General features: G+C 47.8%; 1 protein-coding gene and 1 long non-coding RNA gene across 3 annotated transcripts in view; one reads left to right on the plus strand and one right to left on the minus strand.

Moving 5' to 3' along the window:
• The window catches only part of ZNF24 (zinc finger protein 24), a 49,063-nt gene that overhangs the window by 13,538 nt on the left and 13,769 nt on the right, over nucleotides 1-21,756 (minus strand). The window lies entirely within an intron of this gene.
• Nucleotides 5,740-21,464, plus strand: LOC140843432 (uncharacterized). Of its 2 annotated transcripts, none has more exons than XR_012121190.1 (2): nucleotides 5,740-7,745; nucleotides 20,789-21,464. It is a non-coding gene; the product is annotated as an uncharacterized lncRNA (long non-coding RNA). The 2 variants fall into 2 exon arrangements; XR_012121191.1 differs by having other exon boundaries at nucleotides 20,837-21,464.

The raw sequence follows: 21,756 nt of genomic DNA on the forward strand, positions 1-21,756 counted from the left end.
TTTTGACTGATTTATTTATCAAGGAAACAAGATGAGACTCTTAATCAAGAGGTTTGGCAGCAATCTCACAGTGAATTTGCAGAATGCATGGCCATCTGACTTCAGGCTTGGCATTTTATGCCGCACAACAGCTGCTGATCGTTTAAAAACGTAAGTCAAACCATTTAATTCCCCCTATTTAAAGGCCTTTATAAGATTCCCCACTGCCTTAAGTATGACATAAAAACTTACATTGGCCTGCAAAAGCCCTGTTAGGCAGGGCAATAGATAGCGAGTTGGGTGTAAAGAGAGTAAGGCCAGTAAAGCCCACTAGAAGGGACTCAAAGAGTTAACCAGTTAAAAATAGCGCAGAAGGCCAGGAGCAACTTGGGCTAGAAGTTTGAATACTCCCCAGATAAAGAAAAGTATCTCAGCATAGCCAATGTTTTCACTGTGTCAGTTAGAACATACCATTGTAAAATTTACTTTAGTCTGCTCAAAGTCCCACCTTATTCAGAAAGAATTCTATCTTAAAGCTAAGATTGCATTTTAACCAAACAGACGGTGCTCAGCCCACTTTGGAGGCAGGGCAGACAGTCATGACCGATATGCTTCCGGAAAGAAAGTGGTATCCCGGAAAAGAATCAAAGCAGTATATTTGTTTTAAGTCAAAAAAAGAAGAAACTTAATGTATCAAAGATGAATTTGGCAGGTCCACACCTGGCCCTTTGTTGCTTTCCTGAAGATCCTCAACTGCCTATAAAACCCCAGATCCTAAAACCTTAGGTGCGCTCCTCTCTGAGGTCAACTGCACTTTTTAAGTGTGTAACTTAAATAAAACTCTTTCCCAACCTTTCAGTGCACTCCTCCCTCTGAGGTTCCCCGCACTTTCTGAGTGTGTAGCCTTAAAACTTTATCTTAACCTTTCAGCGTGCCTCTTCCATAAGGTAGCTCACATTTCCCTTTCTCCAAGTGTGCACTTAGTCTCTTTAAATAAAGCTTAAACCTTTCAGGACGCCTCTCTTCCCTGAGGTCGTCAGCACTTTTTCTCTCTTTAAGTAACTTTAAATCAAACTTTTACTCTGCCTCACTACTGTGTCTCTGCCCTTCAATTCTTTGTTGCGGCGGGGACAAGAATCTGGAAAATACACCCCCGCCTCAACACCCCTGTGGTCTGTTGCCTGCATGCCCTCTCTGACCTTAGCTCTTAGGCTCATTTTGCCCCTGGATCGTCAGCCTCACTGACCACCTTTCCTCTTGGAAGCCTCTGGACCCTTTGTAGTTTAGTAGGAATGATTTCATTTATTCATTTCCCCATTTTTTGCTTTGTTTTTGTCTGTAAGTCCCGTAAAGGCAGGGCCTTTATTTGTCTTGATCAACCCAATATTCCCACTGTAAGTCCAGAGAGAGGAAATCCTGGAGCAAAATACCTCTAAAAACCTAAATCAGTCAAAGGGAGAAATAAAGTTTAAAACCCATTTATTGCTTACAAACTGCAGTCCAGAGACATCTCTCACCTCTGCTCCTGAGGAAGCAAGCAAGTAAGCAAGCCAGCCCCTCCCTTTAAACTCTCAGGTTCAGACACGCCCTCCGTTGCCCAGGTAATCACCCATTGCCATGGTGATGAACTTCTCTCCACCCCTGAGGATATGCAAATGAACTAAAGCCAGGCGAGATACTCTGGAAATGTTACAATTTTACCCACAGGCCACCCCTCCAGAAATCTTGCCTTACAATCTGCTCTCACCCCTTCTTCCTCAATGGTCCCTGGGGGAGAAAACTGGAGCATTGTAACCAGACTAATGACATAACAATAGCAACAGCAATAAAATTAAGACATCCTCAAGTGAGAGTATTCAGCTAGGCTCAAAGTCTTACACAGATTAAGTCCATAGCTTATCCATTCCATAGGCAGGCAGTAGCTGAGGGTTCAGAACAATTATCATGTGGCAGCTGCAGCCAGGGGATGCTTTCAGGCGACAAGGACTGTAGGAGAAAATAACCTTAAGGGTGATAAGATGCACGTTTTAATGGCACCAGCATAGGCAAATCCTGTCCATCAGGTAGGATGCATGCAAGAGAGTGGTCTTGTGATAAAACAGTGACAGGAATGGGATCTTATCCTGGTCTAGTATACCAGACTTTCACCCCACTCCCTGTGGGAGTTACAGATGGGTCGATACACAGGGCTATGGGAGGTATATGCACTGGCCATAAAGACAAACAAAACTTCCCTGCAAGATGCTCTTACCTCCTGGACGTTTTGGGTACACTACTGTGACCTTTGGGGGCCACTCAGGTGTTACTCCAGGAATACACAGGAGACCAGCCTCCAGGCCTTTCCCCCAAGGTGCCAGAAGGGCCAGCCATCACTGGTTCATGTGTCGAAATGTCCAGGGCCAGCTCCATTCAACAGTGTCTCCAGGGCTTAATGCAGTAGGGACTGGCAGCAGGATGTTGCTCTGCTGGCCATATCTTGGCTTCAATAGCTCCTCTTTGGTTTGAACGTACAATGTATAGGAGAGGCAGCAAGGTGTGAGCATATCCACAGGGCTCAAAGCTCCTTTATGTGGCTTCTCATTCAAACGCTGCAGCACTGTCCAGAGGCAAACTGGTAGAATATTGGTGTCCAACTTCAGGCCTTAATTGCTGCCACAGTTCTAACAATATTCTATTGGGCTGCCCATTGAGTTTTTCTTTCACTACCCCAGCCTTTATCAAATCAACCCACATCTGGGTCCTCGAGACCTTCACAGGGCCTTTACACCTCTCCTTTCAGACGTGGACTGTACTTCCCTCCGTGCCCTTATTGTTTCAAACTCCCCCAGATCTGCTAAAGTAGGAGAAGCCTCATTTATGGGTTGCCCTAGGTGGGGCGGTGGGGGGAGGGGTAAGAGTATTCACTAGGGACCCAAAGAGAGATGTGGGAGCTTTATGCAGTACCAGGTTTCTCATTCCTTTAGTGAACACCTCCTCATCAGGGCCCTGGAAGTCCATATTATAGATGATATTTTTCATACCCAATTCCCACAGTGCCTGTTGGAGCTCTGCACACGTTTTCCAACTACTGGGAAAATATGGTAAATCACACTGATTAGGCCAAACTATCCTGATGGCAGCTGGCAGCCATTCCAGAAGTGTCTGATTCCCTGAGGTCTGATGGGCATTTTGCAACTGCTGCCAGAGGGAAGGGTGAGTAATTAAGGAAGCCATTCTACTCATCTCAGTACCCGACACAATGTTTTTCACTCCCATATCCCAGAGAAGTAAAAGCCACGTAGGCAGAGATTTTGATGGCCTCTGCCTATACCAGATGCTCATGTCCACCAGCTAATCCTGGGTATAGGGGTGGAGCATGGAGTGCTCCACAACCTGGAGAGGGGGCTGCTCCTCCCCCTGAGGAGTCCATGGTTGTTTCATTTTTATTTTCTTAATTACAGCTGGGCAGGCCTTTAAAACAGGAGAAGATGGTACCTCCAGTGGTGGCCTGGGTAGCGGATCCATCAATGGCCCTGCCTCCTCCTCTTCTCCCTTGGGCTCCTCCACCAACTGATCCTCCTCCACCATTTCCAGGGCTGAAGGCACTACTCTTTCCTCCCCCTCCCCAACGGCCACCTGCAATGTGACTTTTCCTGCCATCTGCCCCCTTGCCACTGCTAAGGAATCTTCTAGGAGCATGACCTGCCTTTTCAGTAACTGTCTCTCTTCTTTAACAGCATCCCATAGGTTACTGCCCAACTCATCCAAGTGATGCTGAAGTGTGTTTCTCTTCTGCTTAAATCCCTCAATAATCCTTTCTCCTGTATAACATTTTCTTCCATCTCGATGAAAAGACACCATGCAATGCCAGCCACTACACGGCCCCTAAAGTCTCCAAGCAGTCTTCCAACTCACAGAGGGCTAACTATGCAACTTTGGGTGTGTCCACCCTTCCCCAGTTCTGGGGAAGGCCCCACCCATCTAAGACATACTTAAACCGAGATCAGTTCCCCACTAGGGGTTCCCAACTTGGAAGCCCCACAGTTGAGGCGATAATAACAGGTGAAGCAGCATCCTCTGCTGCTGCATCCACTGGAGCCTCCCCACCATCCACAAGAGCAGCCCTCCCAAAGGTCACACCCATTATGACAGATTTCGGGTTCAGAGGCAACCTGCTGGCTGCCACCAGATGCAAGTCCATCCAAGGAGAGGAAATCCCAGGGCAAAATATGTCTAAAAACCAAAATCAGTCAAAGGGAGAAATAAGGTTTAAAACCCAATTATTGCTTACAAAACTGCAGTCCAGGGATGTCTCTCTCCTCTGCTCCTGAAGAAGCAAGCAAGCCCCCTCCCTTTAAACTCTCAGGTTCAGGCACACCCTCGGTTGCCCAGGTAATCACCCATTGACATGGAGATGAACTGTTCTCCATCCCTGAGGATATGCAAATGCACTAAAACCAGGCAAAAAGCTCTGGAAATGTTACAATTTTACCCACACCCACCTAGTTCTGAGATGCTTACTGCCTGCCTAGTACAAAGAGAATTCAGTAAATATTTGTTGAATAAGTGAATGAATTGTGGACAAGTCACACTGCTGTCTTTGCCAGGTCATCACATGCCAGGCACCAGAAACCACACAAAAGAGCCCTATTGTTTAATGTCTATATTAAAAGTGCAGGGCCAGCCTTCCAGAAGCATTGCAAGATCTTCAGGCTTCAGCTTTCTGCCTTTCAGTAAAGTGCTCTTTGTAAAGTGACCTCAGCCTCTGCTGCATTTGTGAATGTGAGAGCAAGAGAGGAAGCTGATGATTATATAGCACTTCTTTACGTTCTGACTGGAACTTTGTCTTCCCAGAGGCCATGCTAACTCAATGCCTGTTCTCCATTTAGGAGGCTTCAGAAATCCAGACTTTTCATGCTCCAACTTGGTTATATTGCCACTAACTCCTTTGACTGCCCTTCCCAACATTTCCCTCTTTTGCCATCTTAGAACCAAGCTCAAGGTGATGCCGGGGTTCTTGTTTACAGAGCCTAAGAATGAGCTTCACAAAGTCAAGAAAGGAGGGCAAGGTACAGGCTTTTATTTAGAGATAAAGTGAAGGGACAGAGCTCCCGGCTCACGCCAGGAGGGGACAAGAGAGTCCGTCGTTGGTGCGTTGTCTAGGAGGTTTTATAGGCAGTTGAGGATTTTTTAGAAAATATGAGAAAACTTAGGGGTGGGGACTTGTTAAGTGGTCCCTGAATATTAAAAATTAACTTAACTGTAAGGAATTTCCTGCCTTGATTTCTCTCTGGGACACTGGCACTTTGGTCTGGGAGCATATCTGTGGGGGCCCAGCCTACGGCCGAGGCTGAGCCCCACTCTAGCTGGACAACGCCCTCTTCCCTGTTGGGGATTGGCCCAGCATACTTCCATACCCGTGCACAGCTCGTGCTGCCTGCTTAGAGTGGCGCGTGACACTTATCCACTTAAAAGTCACGCATGATACTGTCCCGGATTGGTTGGGTGACTGAATATAAGGGAGCCCGCCGGGAGGGAGAAGAGCTGCCCGACAACTGCTGTAACCGCCACGAGAGATTAGACAATAAAGCCTAGAGAAGAATCAAGACCTTGGGCGTGTTGCTTCGGTCCCTGAAGGGTCGCGACAAGTGGTGCCGAAACCTGGGAATCGCTAAACCTCGTCGCGACCTGATCCGCTGACCCTGGTGCCTGCTGATGAACATCGCTGGACGCCGTTCGGTCGGCTGGCCAGACCGGGAGAGGGAACCGAGGAGGGTGAGTGGATCGGTGAGTAAACTGAAAGTATACGTGGCAGGGCAGACAGCAGGCAGTTGCGGTGGGTGTTTATGTGTAGTGTGTGTGTCCTGTTAGTGTTTGTGATATTATGTGTAGTGTGTGTGTCCTGTTAGTGTTTGTGACATTGTTTATTATAATATATGGAATGAGGAGGTGCCAGTGAAGGTTCGCAGAGCAGCGACGAAATCAAAAGGTTCGCAGAGTGGCGACGAAATCAAAAGGTTCGCAGAGTGGCGATGAAATCAAAAGGTTCGCGGAATTAGCGACGTCCATCTAAATCATAACTAGGATACTTCCCCCTTTAGAGAGAGGATGGGGACGGAGGACCAGGATTGGGTTTTTCTTCGGGGCCACTAAGGGAAAACAGCCTAAAAAGGCCTGTGTGGGTACCTCAGTAGCCCCTCACCAAAGAAAAGAAGGAAGCAGCCCACACTTTAGTACAAGAACAGATAGCAGCTGGTCACCTCCAGCCCTCTACCTCGCCATGGAACACACCTATTTTTGTAATTAGGAAAAAGTATCAAAGACAGTTTCTTCTCCATCCTGCTTCACCCCAGAGACTGTCAAAGGTTTATTGCCACAGGGCATGGCTAATAGCCCCACCATGTGTATGTAAAGAAGGCCTTACAAACTGTCAGGAAACAGTTTCCCCTGATAATCATCTATCATTATATGGATGACATCCTTTTGTGTCATGAGAGCAGCAGGGAGCTAGAGACAACCCTCAGGGTCAGGGTATGGTGGAACGCACCCACCTCACCCTCAAGAATGCCTTATATAAACAAAAAGGGGTAATAGGAGAAGATTTTAGAACACTGGACAAAAATGGCCGCAGTGCAGCAGAGTGGCACGGCCAACAATCCAATCCAAAACACATGCCTAAAGTTTTGTGGAAGGATGTGTTGGAAGGAACATGGAAAGGCCCGGACCCAGTGATAATCTGGACCCGAGGCTCGGTTTGTGTTTTTCCACAGGACCAGCAGAACCCCGTTTGGGTGCCTGAACGTCTGATACGCAGAGTGGAAAACCCTGGAGCAGAGGTACAAGATGATCGCACTGCTTCTGCTCCTGCCGTGGATCCTACAGCAGGCGACGGCGGAGCCGAGCTGCAGCTGCAGCCACCACCACGCTGACTATCACCATTCCTACGGCAGAGACGCTGAATGGTCTGTCCCAGGCCACTGCCTCGGCAATGACAGCGCAGAACATCATCAATGGCCATTTTAAGAATGGGATGGCCTTGGTCAACCAACGCATGAACCTTCTTCAAGAACAATTGGACCTCTTGGGGGAGGTTTTGTCTGTGGGCTGCGTATATGAGGGTGTATTACTGGTATTGCTAATTGTGGGCCTCTCCTGCTTGGGAGGAAAGTCTGTTACAAAAACAGCAACGGGGAGAACGGAAGGTCCTGTTGCAGGCCATGGCAGCGCTAGAGGAAGGCATCTCCCCTAGAGTATGGCTTAATATGCTGGATCAGTAGTCAAGGACGGGTAAGATCGGGAGCTGCGCATATCAACCTAAGACAGGGCGCAGACCTAAGCTGTCTGTTGCCTGAGGACGGGTAAGAATGCCACAGACTCTGGACAACCTAAGACAGGCATGATCCCGACAGCCCTTTGGTTATAAAACAATAAAGGGGGAGATGTGGGGGCCCAGCCTACGGCCGAGGCTGAGCCCCACTCTAGCTGGACAACGCCCTCTTCCCTGTTGGGGATTGGCCCAGCATACTTCCGTACCCGTGCACAGCTCGTGCTGCCCGCTTAGAGTGGCGCGTGACACCTATCCGCTTAAAGGTCACGCATGATACTGTCCCGGATTGGTTGGGTGACTGAATATAAGGGAGCCCGCCGGGAGGGAGAAGAGCTGCCCGACAACTGCTGTAACCACCGTGAGAGAATAAAGCCTAGAGAAGAATCAAGACCTTGGGCGTGTTGCTTCGGTCCCTGAAGGGTCGCGACAATATCAAAAGGCTGCCTGCCCAGCCCCCAAGGTGGGTTGAGGTATTGTCTACTTGCTAAAGAATCCTGCCTCTTGAACTTCCTGGGTGTTAAAATGCAATCTTATCTTCAAGATGGAATTCTTCCTGCCCTTTACTATGCTGTTTATAGCTGGGTCTGCATGCTAAGTTAGTTGCTCAGTTTGCAAAATCACCTCGTCAGATCTGAAGGAGCTAAGACAGCACATAGGCCTGGGCCTTTAGTATGCTAAAGTGAATCTTCCACATGGTTACAAAAGTTTAGCATAATAAAACGTGTTCTACTCTTCTTTATCTGGGGAACATTAACTGATTTCACTGAAGAATGATTTTAGAGCTCAATGTTAAACAGAGCTTTAGCAGGGGGGTCTTTCCTGGCATGTAGTTACATTGCTCTGACTGCAAATATCCTGTCCTGCCCCCTCCAGAGTCCCTCACCCTACTCTGACTGCATCCATGGTCCCTGTCTCATTCCCCCCTCTACAGACAGAGACGCTAGCTGCTGCTAGGGAAAGGGGGCAATGACCACTCTAGCTGCTTCATGGTGAGAGGAGGCACAGTAAGGGGTGCAGCTAGGTCTCCATCAGTGGACAGTTGAGAGGGCTTCAGAAGATGGACACTTCTATTCTAGGTTCTATTTCTATTATTATTTGCAGTTTCATGGCTTCTAGGCAAGATAGAACAAATCATGTTATTAAGTTAAGCAGCAATATCTGGAGTTGGATTTTCCATTCTGGAAGGACAAACTTGATGAGATTAAGAATGCATAGTTGAATATGAGAACTAGAAATAGTAAAACTTTAATTGAAATGGTAGGAGAAAACTAAAACCTCTGGGAAATCATAGTTAAATATTTTGAAGAAGCTAGAATTCTGGATATAGTTTATGTCTCAATGACTAGTACTAGGATTTAGTATGGACAAGGCTGCATTATTGAAACAATACTTTTCTCTAAAATCACCCTCATTTTTATTAGAAGTAACCAGATTAAGAAAATAGTTAACACTTGGCTGTATTATTTGCATAAGTGCAGCAAGAAGAGCAATTGATTACATAGGCTCTTTTAAATGTGCTTTGCTGGAACTTTTTGTAAAGACCTTCAGATTGAACTTTTAAAGGCTTCTCCAGGCCAGAAAGCCAAGTAAGACTTGCCCTCAGGTTTTGCCTGGGGTACTTGTAGATTTGGGTGAATTCCTCTCTTCTAGAGGTCAAGACATCCTGAGGTTCCTGCACCTGCCAGGAAGTGACCTTCCTTACTCACCTGGTAAGGCTGCTGGGAACTCTGTAAGCAAGGTACCAGGCCAGTTCTTCCAACGGGCTTTGTTGGCTCTATAAAGTCAACCTTAGTTCCTTAAAGCTGTTCATATCTGAGCTTACACACATGTCTCTCAGGTATGACATTCCAGTCCAAGCCTTGGTAGTAAAACCAGTGTTTTTAATTGGTCCTCTTACAAGGAAAGCAGGTTCTTATTGAACTTATGTAAATACTGCCATGAAATATAAAAATACTGAAAGCTTTTAAATTCTTGAGGGATCAGGTAGAGAGAAAGATAAGTCTTTCAATTCTGCTTATAAAGGTATTGTCATTTATGAAACTGTTGTCAGTCAGCTTAAGAGAAAAAGCTTTAAACACTTTATCAGCAACATTTGAAAGAAAAAGCCACAAAGTCATCTTCCTTGGTTTACTTAATCTTATGTAACCAATACCTGTTCTGCCAAAATGTAGTTCTTTACTAGCTTAGGATTAATGGAACAGTGGCTATAAATGACAAAAGACTTACAAATGACAATGGTTAAAGATCTGATGAGAGCTTACTCTAAGACAGTTGACATAAGGAAATTCTGATATTTCTGTAACAAAACATTCAGTAACAAAGTTTAGCATCATTCTTTTTCATAGTGCTTTCCAGGTAATTAAGCAGGTAATTATATATCAGATAAATAAGCCAAATTAGCCAAATACTTTCTCCAATGAGAAAAAATTCCTCTGACATGTTCCAGGGGCCTTCTGGAAAATATCAGTTAACTATTAGAACTTAAAACTATTAGGTACTTTAATGTTTAGTAAACACTGAGAAGCAGGCTATTGTAAACTGTTACACTAGCATTCTTTAGATTAACAAATTTATGAACATTTTATAATTTCTGTAACTATGAGCTTTACAGCGCAATCTCTCACTAAATACAAAGTATATCTTCTTAACTTAGCAAAACTTTAAGGTTTTAGGTTACCACAAAGATTCTCAGGCTGTAGGTAGGTATACACACTGTAACACACAATTATTATTAAGAAGTTCACTTGCTACATTTAGTTTACTCATTCTTAACAACTATGCTAGATTACTTACAAAACCTTTACTGAATATTAGACAAACTCAAGCCTCTAAGCATTTTATTCTTGAAAGATTTAGCAGATAACATCAACTTAAATAACTTTAGGTAAACTTAGACAGCTGATAACCATAAGGACATGTCCTTTTCAGTTCAACTTAAATAAGCATTAATGCTTAATATTTTCTATTAGAATTTTCTGGAAATTTTAGAATGCCCATTTTTCACAAGTGCTTGTCTTTAAATCAATTAATACCATCCAGAGGTAGAAAAATCTTTCATCTACACGCTTAGACACACAAACATGCAGACTGAGACATAATGACTACAGTTAGCAACACTCTTCATAAAAAGAATATATACACAGACAGATAAACTGACACAGAGACTTGAGTTACTGATATCCAATGCCTTTCCTTTTAGCTTATTTGACTAAAAGTATTTCAGTTTTCAAGAATACACTCTACGGGCGAGCAGTTTATATAACTGGGTTAAGGTTTAGATGGCCTCAGACTAACAGGGCTGATGAAGACTCTGAACTGATAGGGACTGTGTGTCTCCAGGGAGCTGGAAATGAAATGCAAGTACAATTCTAGCTCTAGTCATTTAAAGCCAGGCTGTATTGCAAAAGATACATTTCTTCTGTTTCAGGGAGTCTAGTTCAAAAACCTCTCAATTTTTGAAGATAATGAACTCAATAAGTAGAAAACTAGTTCCACATTATAGTCTATGGGACTGTTGACTATTTTCCTTCCTTGCATTAAAATAAATTTAGCTGTATAACTTTATTATATATTTCTCTCAGGGGCCAAGCCGCTCCAATCAGAGAATTTGTATGGAGGCCAGGCTTGGGTGCAGAAGATAAATCACTTTTTTCAGGGTCTGGGGATCAAAATTGCTCCCAGTTCTTTAGAATGCATGCCAGAGGCATGTCTGGCTTTAACCTTGAAGAGGATGCTCCCATCTGAAAGAGAGAGAGAGAGAAAGATGGGTATTTAGCACCTGGTCAGCCTCTCTGTGTGAGGGCATCCCCTCGCCTTGGAACTTAGGTGATAGTGGTCAATCACCCCCTCTGCCAGGCCTACCGGACTTAACCACTCCTTACCAGCGTGGCCTGTGCCTTGCCTTGATTCCCCTCTTGCCTTCCCACTAAGCAAGACTCACCTCGGAGCTCTGGATTTAGTGGGACCTTACCAGTGTGCTCCTACTTACACTTTTTGGGAGTTTCCCTAGTTTTCTCTGCATGAGCTTTCCTTGAGAGCCCCCTGCCTGTATTGTAAGTGCAGGGACTGTGACTTCTTGCTGCCAGAGCCCTGACCTAAGTCACAAGCCTGCTTTGCTTTCCCAGGGCTGCAGAAAAGGAAATGCCTAGCCCCAAGATGACTGCCTCTAAGGAAAGGAGATCAACAGAATAGAGGCATTTACATGTTGGTTTCAGGTTTCAGCTTGATTACTTTAGACTTCATTTGCATGACACAGGAGAAAGTGGCACAGGCCTAGGAGGACTGCTTTGAATGGAGAGCAAGGGAACTTTTTGCTAAAGCCAGAAATAAAATTCAGGGGCTGCCACAGACATTTATGGGGGTGGGGGGACCTATACTCTCAAACACCAGTTTCTGCCACTGCCTGGAAATTATCCCGTGAGCCACCCACTGTAAGAAATCTGATCTATGAGACAAGAGGTCAGGTGTCATCTGTGACTCTTGCATAGGCAACAGCCTAGCTGGAGGTTCACTCAGCGCTGTCGGATCAATCAGCCGGAGCCGAGATCTAAGGACCACTGTCTACTAGTCTGGTCTGCCCTTGGAGTCCACAGATTAGGATAGGAAAGTAGGAAATCAGCTTAGCCACTCCCTGACATTCCCGTCTGTCTGGAGCCGGGTGATCAAGGAGCGGCAGACACTGGGAAACCTTTCACCTGAGACTTAAGACTGGTAGCCGACGCTAATCATCTTATAGGTGGCTAACGGGTGCCCAGACACATTTTTATGAGACAAAAAGTGCAGCATTTAGTCAGGAATAAGAGCAGAGCATGGATCTCCTACCTTGTGGTGGTGAGCATCGGATTCCGTGAGATTGATGAAGTTAGAAGGTAGTTAGGGATGCCCTCTGCCTCATTGAGGCCAGGGTGGCCTGAAGAAGTAGGCTGGAAGTCAGAGACAGAAAGAGAGATGCTCCTCACGGATACCCACTTGGGCTGTCGGGGTCTGATTCCAGACACATGGGCCTTTGAGAAGCCGCTGAAGTGTAACCTCGGCCTAGACTCTCACAGGTGCCCACAACCTTCCTCAGTCCCTCGCATCCTAGGAGATGCCTCTGAAAGGGAATCCTGGCCTCCACTCAGCTGACATTTCTGGCTCCCAAGGGAGACGGGGGATCCACTGAGGGAAATGCAGGGGAACCTGTCGCTTGAGACTTTGAGATCTGCAGCTGGGCTAGTCCCATTTAAATGGCTGACAAGCGCCTGATTTTGTGTGCCACAGATGGCTTCCTTCTATAAGGACAGGGAAAGAGAAGGCAGGCTTGGATGCCGATACTCACCTCCAAAGTTATCCCGGACGAGCCCCCAAAAATGATGCCGGGGTTCTTGTTTGCAGAGCCTAAGAATGAGCTTCACAAACAGTCAAGGTAGGAGAGCAAGGTACAGGCTTTTATTTAGAGATAAAGTGAAGGGACAGAGCTCCCGGCTCACGCCAGGAGGGGACAAGAGAGTCCATCGTTGGTGCATTGTCTAGGGGGTTTTATAGGCAGTTGAGGATTTTTTAGAGAATATGAAAAAACTTAGGGGTGGGAACTTGTTAAGTGGTCCCTGAATATTAAAAATTAACTTAACTGTAAGGAATTTCCTGTCTTGATTTCTCTCTGGAACACAGGCGCTTTGGTCTGGGAGCATATCAAAAGGCTGCCTGCCCAGCCCCCAAGGTGGGTTGAGGTTTTGTCTACTTGCTAAAGAATCCTGCCTCTTGAACTTCCTGGGTGTTAAAATGCAATCTTATCTTCAAGATGGAATTCTTCCTGCCCTTTACTATGCTGCTTACAGCTGGGTCTGCATGCTAAGTTAGTTGCTCAGTTTGCAAAACACCTCATCAGATATGAAGGAGGAAAGACAGCACATAGGCCTGGGCCTTTTAGTATGCTAAAGTGAATCTTCCACATGGTTACAAAAGTTTAGCATAATAAAACGTGTTCTACTCTTCTTTATCTGGGGAACATTAACTGATTTCACTGAAGAATGATTTTAGAGCTCAATGTTAAGCAGAGTTTTAGCAGGGGGGAGTTCCTTGCATGTAGTTACATTGCTCTGACTGCAAATATCCCGCCCTGCCCCCTCCAGAGGCCTTTACCCTACTCTAACTACATCCATGGTCCCTGTCTCAAAGGCATTTGGTTTGCTTTGCTTTAAGTGTTTTTTATCTAATTAATATTGGAAAACGAATAAGATAATAGCAAATAGTTGGGTAAGTTGAAAACGTTGCAAAATGTTACAAAATCCTTTGCGTGGGATTGGTTATTTCTAATTCTTTCTGAGAGTAAATGGAAACCACAGTGAGGTTTTCCTCTCTAATGTATCCTCTTGAGGGCAGGGATTGACAACCACTTTGAAACCATCCTTCTGATCCCCACTATGTGGGCTCTTTCCTGAACGGTGGCCACTATTGCCATCTTAAAGATCTAGCCAAGATAGAGCATCACTCCAGAACAACGCAAGTGTAGGGAATGGCTCCATACCAGTGAGACAGGGACCATAAGTGTAGTAAGAGTAGGATGAGGGCCTCAGGAAAAAGCAAGGCAAGACAATTACAGTTAGAGTGGTGGAACAACATGCAAGGAAACCCCCTACCAAAACTCCATGTTAAACTTTAATCTCTAGAGTCATTCTTTAGTGAGATCAGTTAATATTCCCCACATAAAGGAAAGATAGCCCATGTTTTTATTATGCTAAAGTGGGTAAGTTGGGATTCTTATGGCCAGGATCCTTACTGAACTTAAACCACCTGATGATGTAACTGGCCCTGTTGCTAGGCTACCACTTCTACACTTTCAGGCAATAAGCTATTATTGCACTATATGGAGTGCTCGGCCCAGTGCTCTGTGAAGGGTCCCCAAAAGTAAGATGGCAAACTTCCGGCTTCTCTTCGGGGTCCTCAGTTCCCGCCAGCGCCACCTGAAGCCCAATCACCTCATGCCCCCCTCCCAATCCCAGCACCTAGCCAACAGCCACCAGCCCCGTAGAAGTGACACCTCAATTAATTCATGCCCCTTCCTATATAACCCAGCACCTTTCCCTAATAAAGCGGAACTCTCCGGTGAATTGCTGCTATGTGTCGCTCCTTTCCTTTCATTGGTGCCGAAACCCGGGAGACGGGACACCCCAACTGGGCCCCGTCTTCCCCCGACACCAGCAGCAGCTTGCCCTCGTCCTCTTTTTCCGGCGCTGGCTCATCACACTCACCACTCCTCTCTGGCCTTTAGGTAAGTTTTCCCCCCCGAGTGGGCCGCTCTTCCCCGAGCTATCGCAGTGCCATTGACCGTGATCGTCCCGAAAGGCCCTGACGCTCGGGGATGAGGAGGGAACGCTCCCCGCCTCAGGCCTTCACGGCTGCGGCGGACCCTCAGGCCCCTCCTCCAAAAGCCATAAATCCCCGCCTCAAGCCTTTACGGCTGCGGGGAACGCTCAGGCCCCTCCTCCAACAGTCATAAACGCATTCACCATCCCTTCCATCAGTGCTGAAAGTTTTTAAGCAAAATTTCCCCGGGGTGGGCCACTCTTCCCCGAGCTATCGCAGTGCCATTGACCGTGATCATCCCGCAAGGCCCTGACGCTCGGGGATGAGGAGGGAACTCTCCCCGCCTCAGGCCTTCACGGCTGCGGTGGACCCTCAGGGCCCTCCCCAAACAGCCATAAATCCCCGCCTCAAGCCTTTACGGGTGTGGCGGACGCTCAGGCCCCTCCTCCAACAGTCATAAATCCCCGCCTCAGGCCTTCACGGCTGCGGCCTACTCTCAGGCACCCCCCTCCAACAGCCATAAACGAGGTGACTCCTTTGTGGATGAGAACGCTCCCTTTCCCCCCATCCTCCTTCTGCTCCGTCCGCCGAAAACGCCTAGCGCTAGGTACCTCGTGACTCCGGCACTCTGCCTTCTTAGGGAAGTCTGGGTGACGACCCACACTTCCTAAGAAATTCCGACTCGTATACGAGTTTCCGCAGACCACCAAGGATCATCGGGGATGCCCTTTGTCTCCTTGTGGTCTGCTTCCAGTCCGAGGATCTCCGTTCGTCTTCCCCTGTTTGTCTCCTTCTCTGTCCTTTAGCCATGGGAGCCTCCTCATCCCTCCCTGAAAGTTCACCTCTTGAATGCCTGCTTAAGCATCTGGCTACCCTCTCCCTGATGCCTGATATAAAACCAAAACTTCTCCGTAAATACTGCTCCCAAGATTGGCCGACATACCCCCTAGACAATAAAAACCAATGGCCTGCAGGGGGAACTCTTGATCCTAACATCACTCGCGATCTTTTTAACTACTGCCAGCGCCTGAAAAAATGGAAGGAGATTCCCTATATGGAAGCTTTCTGCCTCCTCCTCTCCCCGCCCCCTCCCAAGTTCTCCTAGCCTGCAAGCCGCCGCCCCCGCAGAAGCCTCCTGTTCACTCCCTTCCCCTTCTTCTCCTACAACAGCCCTTCTCCCTTCCTCCCCAACCATCTCCTCCCCCATCTCACCTCCTCCACCTTCATTCCCTGCAGATTAAGCCTGAGCCTTTCAGCCCCCCTTTAACTAGGTCCCAAGAGCCTCCTCCCTCTTTGCCCTCATCACCTGTTTCTCCCCTGTTAGGGACCGCCTTTGTCTTCTCACATGTTTGTAGGGAGAATGGGAAAGCACCTTCCCCCATGTCTGAACGCAGCATGGGAAGGCACAAGCTAGAGAACAACCGGTGCAGTCCTTAGAAGTTATCTGTCCACAAAAACATATCTTGCCAAGACTCCTCACTCTGAAAATAGGGAGACCTTGAAGATGTGTAGAAACACCGCCCCTGCTTCTAAATATGCCCTTCCCCCACTTGCAGATGTGGCAGGAATGGAGAACAAAGAACATTCTGTTTACGTATTCCATAAGCAATTAACTAGAGCCCTGCTGCAGCTCAGTTAGTAGAGCATGGGACTCTTAATTCAAAGTCATGAGTTCAAGCCCAACTAGAGCGGCAGAAGTAAGCAGCTAGGCTGCTAGCTGGCCACATCCAACTAGAGCGGCAGAAGTAAGCAGCTGGGCTGCTAGCTGGCGACATGTGGGTCCGATTCTATCTTTCTTTTCTTTGCCCCCCCTTCTGCACTTCAGGACATGCTCGACTAGGTATAGCTAGACCACGTCACTCCCCCACAGACTGAGCCAGAACCCTTCAGTCCCCCTCAGACTCGGTCCCGAGGGCCTCCCAAAATTATCGCCCCCTCTGGGAAGTAGCAAGATCCGAAGGCATCATGCGCGTTCACGTCCCTTTCTCCTTAGGAGATTTAGCCCAACTAGAGAAACGCCTAAGTTCCTTTTCCACTGATCCCACGACATACATCAGGGAGTTTCAATAGACCCTCTAGTCTTACAGCCTCACACATCATGACATTTTCATGCTCCTGGCCAATACTCTCCTCCCTGAAGAGCGTAGACGAGTTTGGGACTTCGCCCAAATGCACGCTACTGAAACCCACAAGACTGACCCCACCTATCCCCCTGGCCCCACTGCTGTCCCTGAACAAGACCCACACTGAGATTATAACACCGCCATGGGTCTCCACTCTCGAGATATTTTTGCCTCCTGCTTAATAGCAGGTCTGAAAAAGGGCAGCTTGTAAAGTAGTCAATTTTCAAAATCTCCAAGACATAATTCAAAAGAGAGATTAAACCCCCTCCGAGTTCTTAGACTCACTCAAGCCCTATTACAGTATACCAGCCTAGACCCAGAAACACCTAAAGGAAAACATGTCCTTATGAGATACTTCCTAGCTCAAAGCTACCCGACATTAAAGCTAAACTCAAAAAGTTAGAACAGGGCCCCGCTACCCCACGACCAAGATCCTAACAGTAGCCTTTAAAGTCTTCCATAACCAGAAGGAGGAGAAAGAATGCGGTAAACAAAAGGCTGATCAGGCCAATTTCCAGATGTTGGCCCAGCTGATAAAACCACAACCTGGGCGCCCCTCTACAGACAAGCCCCCCCCAGGAGCTTGTTTCAAGTGCGGAAAAGAGGGACATTGGTCAAGGGCGTGCTCCTCCCCCAGATCTCCTACAACCCCATGCCCCAGATGCCACAAAAAGGGCCACTGGGGGTCTGATTGCCCAACCACCCGAAGGGGAGGCTGGACGAACAACCCCCATCCTAAGCCCGCTGTAGTGGGGCTGGCAGAAGAAGATTGACGGGGCCCAGGGGCTTCTCACCCGACCATTTCCATCACCAAACAGGAGCCCAGGGTTACTTTAACAGTAGACGGTCGCCCCATCTCCTTCCTCCTAGATACAGGAGCCACCTTCTCAGTCTTGTGAGAATACCGGGGCCCTACCATTGCCAGCCATTACTCCTATAGTCGGGGTAGGAGGTAAACAGATTTTCCCATTAAACCCCCCCCTTTTTTATGCACAATCCTAGACAATCCCATACCTTTCTCCCACTCCTTCCTGGTTATACCCCAGTGTCCCATCCCTTTACTAGGACGAGACATCCTTTCCCTCCTCCACGTTTCCATAACTATATCCACTCCCACAGCCCCCAGTACTCCCTTTCTGATGGCCCTCATAGCTGATGACCCCCCTCTACCCAATGAAAGCTCCGGTTCTGCCCTCATACACCCTGTAAATCCAAAAGTTTGGGACATTACAAGCCCGTCTGTGGCCCTATGTCCCCCTGCCTCTATCAAATAATGTGACCCCTCTCAGTGTATCTGTCAGGCCCAATACCCCCTAACCACTTCAGCCCTCATAGGCCTCCAACGCATCATTCAAGCAGACCCACTCACTCCCCATTTAATACCCCCATATTAGCTGTTAAAAAAACCAACGGATCTTTCCACCTTGTCCAAGACCTTCGCCTCATCAACATAGCCGTTGTCCCTATCCATCCCTTAGTACCAAATCCATACAGCCTTTTATCGCAGATCCCTGCCTCAGCATCCCACTTTGCAGTCCTAGATCTCAAGGACCCATTTTTCTATCCCTCTAGACCCCTGCTCCCAAGAATTTTTCATATTCACCTGGACGGACCCATACACAAGACATTCTAAACAACTCACTTGGACAGTTTGCCACAAAGCTTCCGAGATAGTCCCCATATTTTTAGACAGGTCCTAGCTCAGGACCTCAAACAGTTTCATCATGATCACTCCAAGTCCACCTTATAATACATAGACAATCTTCTACTCTGCAGTCTCTCGTGGGAACAGTCTCAACTTGACACTGCCTCCCTACTTAACCTTCTAGCTTCCAGAAGTTACCGAGTATCCCCCGTCAAAGCTCAAATCTCTTCCCCTTCTGCCACTTCCTCAGATTCCTTCTATCTCAACAAAGAAAGTCCATTACCTTAGACAGAAAATAGCTCCTCTCTGACCTGCCTATTCCCAAAACCAAGACAGAAATCCTTTCCTTTCTAAACCTGGCTAGATATTTTAGAACGTAGATCCCTAACTTCTCCCTGCTCCCTGTTGGCAAGACCCCTATACGACCTCAGCAAAAGCCCCCCTAAAAAACCATTATCCTCCTCACCCCGACACTCCTTCATTAAGCTCCGTCAAGCCCTTGTAGAAGCCCCAGCTCTCCATCTTCCTGATCTGTCGAAGCCCTTCTCATTATACATTCATGAGAGGTCCAGTCAAGCTCTAAGAGTCCTAGGCCAATATTATGGCCCATCCTTTGCCCCAGTAGCTTATCTCTCCAAGCAATTAGACCCCACAGTTCGGAGTTGGGCCCCCTGCCTACGAGCATTAGCCGCTAGACAGCTCTTGCAGAACGCAGTTCATAAACTGACATTCAGGGCGCCCCTTACCATTCTGTCCCCACATCACCTAAAAGATCTCTTAACCTACAAAAGTTTACAGACTCTCCCTCCCTCCAAACTCCTCACCTTACTGTCCTCTTTCCTCCAAAATCCCATTCACCCCCTTTGACATCCATACCCGAATCATGACTTTTTCCTCCTTTACTGCTCTCTTGCTTTTTTCCTCATTCCTATTGTCTTCCCTGCCGCCCCACCCTCCTTTGTATGGCGATTCAAAGTCAAGCAGACTTACACACAGCATCAAACAAAAGTTACTGCCCTCATTGCCACACCAGACTGCCCTCTGAAAAGCTGCTCTGAGCCTTTGTACCTCCACTTTCCTCCCTCCACCGAAGTGTTCACTAGCAGCTCCCCTTATTCTCCCTACCTCTGCTTCCTCTATGACCAAAAACAAGCCTATTGCAGGCGATGGCCAGACACCTACGGGAGATGTCCCTACTAGTCTTGCGCCATTCACTACATAGGTAACTTCCAGTACCCACAGTATTACTCCTCCAACCATGTCATGAAATATCCCAACAGCTCATTCTCCTTATCAATCCCAGATCCCTGGGACTCTCGATGGGCTGCCAGAGTCACAGCCTCAGTTTACTACGGGGAGTCCTCGACCCCCCACAGTACCCTTCATATCTCTCGAAAGTATGTTCCCTCTCATTCCCAGATCTCTCAAGTTGCATCAGATAGCAGACATTCTGAAAAAGTCATTATCCAAACTCTTGATAGCGCCTCTTCATCTTCTTATCCCCGCCCCTCTTCCCATTTCTCCTACTCTTCATTACAGCTCATTCAGGACACCACCATCTTTCTCAACCACACCCTTAACACAGCCAATTGTTTCTTGTGCGCATCACTACAGCGCCCACTGCTGGCCGCCGTGCCCCTTAATATTTCCAACTACTCCTTCCATGCAGAAAGACAACCCCTCTGCCCCCTGGCAGACATACCCCTATGGGAACCAGAATACGCAGATAATCTCACCATCCACCACTGTGTAGGCCCAACTCCACCCCCCTCCAGCGCACTTCACTGCCTCTCTATCTACACCCCTACCTCCAGCTCTAAGAATTTTACGCAACCGGGACACTTCTTTTAGTGTAATGGCAGTCTTTTCAACTCACTGCCTCTCAACTCCGATACACCCTGCATTCTCGTCACCCTAATCCCACAGTTAACACTTTACAGCATGGCAGAATTTCTTGAGCTCCAACCTCCCTTGCCCTCGCGCACAAAAAGAGCTGCTTTCCTTCCCATCATGGTCAGTAGCTCTTTGATCACCTCAGCCATTGGGGCAGGGTTTTCGGGAGAAGCCTTGGGTCACTCTCTATAGGCAGTTAGAGATCTCAACGCCAAACTTGAGGGAGCCCTGACATCCACTGCCGATTCTCTAGCCTCTCTCCAAAGACAGGTCACTTCGCTAGCTAAAGTCACCCTTCAAAAGCGGCGGGCCCTAGATCTGCTTACAGCCGAGAAGGGCGGCACCTGCGTCTTCCTCTGGGAAGAGTGCTGCTATTCCGGCATTGTAGAAACTGACATTACCAAACTCACCGACCTTGCCTCCAGCCTCCACTCTGCTTCCAATTCCAACCCATTCTCTTCAATACTAACAAACCCCCTCCTCACCTAGCTCTGGCCCATTGCAGGCCCCATAATAATCATTCTTCTTGCCTGTCTCTTCTTACCCTGTATAATAAAGTTCATCAAATCCCAAGTCGGAAAAATCTCTAATCAAGCTTTCAACCAGCTTTTACTCAGGAACTACCAGCTTCTGGCCACAGAAGATCCCTCACCCTCAGGTGACCTCCTCACCACACGCTGAGATGCACCCCTCTCTCCACTGGAAACTGTTCCTGGAAACAATGGCCGCAGATGCCTGGCTCCTGACACCCATAACCTCTTGGCACCATTGGAATCAACAGGTCCTCAACCTATGGTTACAGGGAACCTTCATTGATTTCCAAACCTGAAGAAGTCCACATCTACTCATCCTTACTGCGGGGAGTCCTATCAACCCTTTCCTCCCAATCATCAAGCCCTCACTCCCTTCTCCGCCTCTGTTCAGCAGGAAGCAGCCAGAGAGAAAACAACGTCCACAAACCCATAGAGGAGAAAGGGGGAAATGAAGGGTCCCCACCAGTAAGATGGCAAACTTCCTGAAGGGTCCCCACCAGTAAGATGGCAAACTTCCGGCTTCTCTTCGGGGTCCTCAGTTCCCGCCGGCGCCACCTGAAGCCCAATCACCTCTTGCCCCCCTCCCAATCCCAGCACCTAGCCAACAGCCACCAGCCCCGTAGAAGTGACACCTCAATCAATCATGCCCCCTCCTATATAACCCAGCACCTTTCCCTAATAAAGCGGAACTCTCCGGTGAATTGCTGCTATGTGTCGCTCCTTTCCTTTCATTGGTGCCGAAACCCAGGAGACGGGACACCCCAACTGGGCCCCGTCTTCCCCCGACACCAGCAGCAGCTTGCCCTCGTCCTCTTTTTCCGGCGCTGGCTCATCACACTCACCACTCCTCTCTGGCCTTTAGGTAAGTTTTCCCCCCGGAGTGGGCCGCTCTTCCCCGAGCTATCGCAGTGCCATTGACCGTGATCGTCCCGAAAGGCCCTGATGCTCGGGGATGAGGAGGGAACGCTCCCCGCCTCAGGCCTTCACGGCTGC

This window comes from Manis javanica, chromosome 9 (genome assembly GCF_040802235.1).
Source record: "Manis javanica isolate MJ-LG chromosome 9, MJ_LKY, whole genome shotgun sequence".
Classification (NCBI taxonomy): domain Eukaryota; kingdom Metazoa; phylum Chordata; class Mammalia; order Pholidota; family Manidae; genus Manis; species Manis javanica.